Consider the following 5,941-nt stretch of genomic DNA (forward strand, 5'->3'; position numbering starts at 1 on the left):
CAACTAAATCAGTTCAAAAAATAGAACAGCAGCCCAGAAATGTGAGGGTCCCTAATTGTAATCTTCTCTCCCAACCAAAGATAATCACAGATGTATGTATAAATACTTCCTTAATGTTTAAAGGAATTTTGCAACTTAGGTGTGCATTCTTTTTTTTTTTAATGTTTATTTTGAGAGAGAGTGTGTGTGGGGGAGCAGGAGAGAGAGAGAGAGAGAGAGAGAGAGAATGAATCCCAAACAGACTTTACACTGAGCTGTCAGCATAGAGCCAGATGCAGGGCTCAATCTCACAAACTGTGAGATCATGACCTGAGCTGAAACTGAGAGTTGGATGCTTAACTGACTGAGCCACTCACGTGCCCCTAGATATGCATTCTTAAACACCGTAGTTCATTTTGCCTGGTTTCAAACTTTACAGAAATAGAATCAGGTAAAGCATAGGGAATATAATCAATAATATTGTAACAATGTCGTCCGTATGGTGACCCATGATGACTACACTTACTATGGTGAGCACTGCATAATGTATAGAATTGTCAAGTCACAGTGTTGTACACCTGAAACTAATGTAACAATGTGTGCCAGCTATACTTTGATAATGAATTTTTTAAAATGTTTATGTGTTTTTGAAAGAGAGAGAGGGTGCACATGAGCAGGGGAGAAGCAGAGAAAGAGAGAATCTCAAGAAGGTTCTGAGCTGTCCATGCAGAGCCTGACCTGGGGCTCAATCTCATGAACCATGGGATCATGACCTCAGCCAAAATCAACAGTCAGATGTTTAACCAACTGGGCCACTGAGGTGCTCCAAAATTTTTTTTTAAAAGGATGCATTTTCACTCTAAGTTTACAGTACCTAAAATTTTATCTGAAGTTTAAAAGTCTGTTTCAGACATAAAATTGGGGGCACCTGGGTAGCTTAGTCAGTTAAGCCTCTGACTTGATTTCAGCTCAAGTCATGATCTGGGGGGGTCAAGGAATCAAGCACTGTGTCTGGCTCCAGACACTGAGCGTGGAGCCTACTTGGGATTCTTTCTCTCCCTCTCTCTCTGCCCCTCTCTTGCACAGGCACACAGCAATGCACTTTCTCAAAATTAAAAATAAACAGTAAAAAAAAACCTGTATCATGAATTTTCAAAAAGCCTGTGACACTGAAATGGAATAATTTACTAGAAGTTGAGATGGCTTAACAGTATTTGACAATTTTGCAAACCTAAAAATACATGTAATAAATCTTCAAAAACTGGAATTCTGCATTTTGCATCTGGTTTTCCTCAAAATATTTGTGAGATTTGTTCCTGATGTTGCATGTCACTATAATTCATTTATTTTCATGGCTGTATAATATTCTATTATAGAACTGTACAAAATGTATTTATACATTCTAAAGTTGACATAGACTTAGGTTGTTTCTAGCCTGGGTTATTACTATGATATGGCTATATTTAATCCTCTGTACGTCTCCTGCACACATTTGCAGACATTTCTCCTAGTATTCTCCTAGAAGGGGAATAGCTAACTGATAGGATGTAACTTTTACTGTACTAGACACTACCAAGTAGTTTTCAAAAATAGCCATAATATTTATTTTTGCTCCCAGCAACAGTATATAAGTGAGAGTTCCTGTTATACACATTCTCTTCAGTGTTTGATATATTCATTCATTTCCCTTTTTGTCAACCCAGTGGATTTGTAGTGGAATCTCTTTGTGGTTATATTTTGCATTTTATTGAATTATTGATTAAATTGAGTACCTTTTCATATACTTATTGGCTATTTGAAATCCCTCTTTTGTGAAGTGTCTGTTCAAGTCTTTTCCCTGTAATGCTATTGAGTTGTCTTTTTCTTATTGACTTGTAGGGGTACTTTATGCATTTTGGAGCTGTCTTTCTGCCAGGTACGTGTATTACAAATATCTTCTCCCATTCTGTAACTTGCCTCTCACTTTCTTAATGGTGTCATTTGATGGACAGAGTTCTTAATGTGAACCAGTTCAATAATATCTTCCTTTATTGGTAACACTTTTTCTGCCTGGATTAAGAAGTCTTTTCCTACCCTAAGAATACAGTAGTATTCCCTGTAGAGTAATTCCTAATACCTCACTGATTTGCTTACATAGTTAATTCTTTAATATATCTACAATGATTTTTGTTTATGGCATGAGTTAGAGGAACAGTTTCATTTTCTTCTGGTACAGATATACAATTCCAGCCCCACTTATTCCTTTACCACCACTCTACATCAAGTGTCTACATGCATAGGTCTATTATTGTTTCATTGGTGTGTCTATCCAATCCATCCTGTCTTTTTTTTTTTTTTCTAGGAGAGAGAGAGAGAGAGGCAGCATGAGCAGGGGAGAGTCAGAGAGAGAGGGAGACACAGACTCTGAAATAGGCTCCAGGCTCTGAGCTGGCAGTCAGCACAGAGCCCGACGCGGGGTTCAAACCCACGAACCTCGAGATCATGACCTAAGTGAAAGTCGGACGCTTAACCGACTAAGCCACCCAGGCGCCCCATTATCCATCCTGTCTTAATTACTGTAGCTTTAGGAGAAGTCTTGATACTAAGTAAAGCAAGTCCTCCTAAATTGTTTTTCTTCTTCAGGAGTGATTTACCCCTTCTAGATTTTTTGTATGTCCATATATGTTTAGAGTTTGTTTACCAGATTCCTAAAAAAAGTTCCTATTGACATTTTACTGTGATTTCATTGACCCTTAAAATCATTTTGGCAAAAAGTGGCATCTTAACAGTATTAATAGTCTCATTTATTGAACATGATGCATTTGTGTAAGACTTTAATTTTCTTTCTTCTTTCTTTCTTCTTCCCTTCCCTTCCCTCCCCTTCCCTTCCCTCCCCTCCCCTCCCCTTCTCTTTCTTTTCTTTTCTCTCTCCCTCCCTCCCTCCCTTCCTTCCTTCCTTCCTTCCTTCCTTCCTTCCTTCCTTCCTTCCTTCCTTCATGTTAGGACTGCTACTTTTTTTCTCAGAACAACCCAGGTTCTGCTTTTTTTAACTTTTTTTTTAAAAAGTTTATTTCTTGGGGTGCCTGGGTGGCTCAGTCAGTTGAGGTCTGACTTTGGCTGAGGTCATGATCTCATGGTTCATGAGTCCGAGCCCTGTTTCAGTCTCAGGCTTTGTGCTGACAACTTGGAGCCTGGAGCCCTCTTTGAATTCTGTGTCTCCCTCTCTCTCTGCTCCTCCCCTGTTTGCACACACTCTCTCTCAAAAATAAACATTAAAATGTTATTTATTTATCTATCTATTTATTTTAATTTACATCCAAGTCAGTTAGCATATAGTGCAATAATGCTTTCAGGAATAGATTCCAGTGATTCATCCCCTATGTATAACAGCCCATGCTCATCCCAACAAGTGTCTTCCTTAATGCCCCTTACACATTTTGCTCATACCCCACCCATAACCCCTCCAGCAACCCTCAGTTTGTTCTCTGTATTTGAGTCTCATGTTTTCTTCCCCTCATTTTTATATTATTTTTGCTTCCCTTCCCTTATGTTAATCTGTTTTGTATCTTTTTTTTTTTTTAATGTTTTATTTCTTTCTGAGAGAGAGACAGCATGAGCAGGGGAGGGTCAGAGAGAGAGGGAGACACAGAATCTGAAACAGGCTCCAGGCTCTGAGCTAGCTGTCAGCACAGAGCCCGACGCGGGGCTTGAACCCATGAACGGTGAGATCGTGACCCAAGCCAGAGTCGGACGCTTAACCGACTGAGCCACCCAGGCGCCCCACCCCCCCTTTTTTTTTTAAATTAATCTGTTTTGTATCTTAGATTCCACATGTCAGTGAAGTCATATGATATCTGTCTTTCTCTAATTTCGCTTAACAAAATACCCTCTAGTTCCATTCACGTAGTTGCAAATGGCAAGATTTCATTCTTTTTGATAGCTGAATAATACACCATTGTATATATATACCACTTCTTCTTTATCCATTCATCTGTCGATAGATATTTGGGCTCTTTTCATACTTTAGCTACTGTTGATAGCACTGCTATAAACATTGGGGTGTCTGTGCCCCTTCAATACAGTACACCTGTATCCCTTGGATGAATACCTAGTAGTGCAATTGCTGGGTCGTAGGGTAGTTCTAGTTTTGATTTTTTCAGAAATTTCCATATTGTTTTCCAGAGTGGCTGCACCAATTTGCATCAATGCAAAAGAGGTCCTCTTTCTCCGCATACTCGCCAAAATCTATTGTTGCCTGAATTGTTAATTTTAGCCATTCTGACGGGTGTGAGGTGGTATCTCATTGTGATTTTAATTTATGTTTCCTTGATGATGACTGATGTTGATCATTTTTTCATATGTCTGTTGGCCATCTGAATGTCTTCGTTGGAGAAGTGTCAAATCATGTCTTTTGCCCATTTCTTCACTGGATTATTTGTTTTTTGGGTGTTGAGTTTGATAATTTCTTTAGAGATTTGGGATACTAACCAAGTTTGCAAATATCTTCTCCCATTCCATCGGTTGCCTTTTAGTTTTGCCGATTGTTTCCTTCGCTGTGCAGAAGTTTTCATCTTGATGAGGTCCCTATAGTTCATTTTTGCTTTCGTTTCCCTTGCCTCTGGAGAATTGTTCAGTAATAAGCTGTTGTAGCTGAGGTCAAAGAAGTTTTTGCTTACTTTCTCCTCAAGGATTTTGATGGCTTCGTGACTTACGTTTAGGTCTTTCATCCATTTTGAGTTTATTTTTGTGTCTGGTGTGAGAAAGTGGTCCAGGTTCATTTTTCTGCATGTCGCTGTCCAGTTTCCCCAGCCCCAGTTGCTAAAGAGACTGTCTTTATTTCATTGGATATTCTTTCCTGCTATGTCAAAGATGAGTTGGCCATATGTTTGGGGGTCCATTTCTGGGATCTCTATTCTGTTCCATTGATCTGAGTGTTTGTTTTAGTGCCAGTACCATACTATTTTGATGATTACAGCTTTGTAATACAGTTTCAAGTCCAGGATTGTGAAGCCTCCAGCTTTGGTTTTCTTTTTCAGGATTGCTTTGAATATTCAGGGTCTTTTGTGGTTCCATACAAATCTTAGGATTGTTTGTTCTAACTCTGTGAAGAATGCTGGTGTTCTTTGATAGGGATTGCAGAACTTCAGTTTCTAACCAAATTTTTTTTATTTTTGCAGAGGTTCTGTGCTTTGTTACTTGATTCTTGGGTGTTTATTATTTTATAAACTATTAAAAATCTTAATATGATTTATTTATTTATTCTTTTCAAGTGGATCTTTTTGTTTTAATCAAGTTATAGCACATGCATTATTAAAGCATAAACTACCTCCATCTATAAGACAACTGGGTATAAAGCACAGAGGCCTGGAATAGAATAAAAGACATTGTTTAGAGAATGTTTGCCTCTGTGGAAATGGAAATGACTGAAAATCTTAATTAATTATTCCAATTTTGCTTTTTTCCCATTTTTTGGTTTTATTTATTTATTTTTAAAATATAATTTCTTGTCAAATTGGCTTCCATACACCATCCAGTGCTCATCCCAACAATGCCCATCACCCACTTTCTACTCTCTCCCACCCCCCATCAACCCTCAGTTTGTTCTCTGTATTTAAGAGTCTCTTATGGTTTGCCTCCCTCCCTCTTTGTAACTTTTTCCCCTCCCCCTCCCCCATGGTCTTCTCTTAAGTTTCTCAAGATCCACATGTGAGTGAAAACATATGGTATCTGTCTTTCTATGACTGATTTATTTCACTTAGCATAATATCCTCAAGTTCCATCTATGTTGCTTCAATGGCCAGATTTCATTCTTTCTCATTGCCAAGTAGTATTCCATTGTATATATAAACCACATCTTCTTGATCCATTCATTAGTTGATGGACATTAAGGCTCTTTCCATAATTGGCTGTTGTTGAAAGTGCTGCTATGAACATTGGGGTACATGTGCCCCTATGCATCAGCACTCCTGTATCCCTTGGGTAA

Source organism: Crocuta crocuta, unplaced genomic scaffold, assembly GCF_008692635.1.
Source record: "Crocuta crocuta isolate KB4526 unplaced genomic scaffold, BGI_CrCroc_1.0 scaffold177, whole genome shotgun sequence".
Classification (NCBI taxonomy): domain Eukaryota; kingdom Metazoa; phylum Chordata; class Mammalia; order Carnivora; family Hyaenidae; genus Crocuta; species Crocuta crocuta.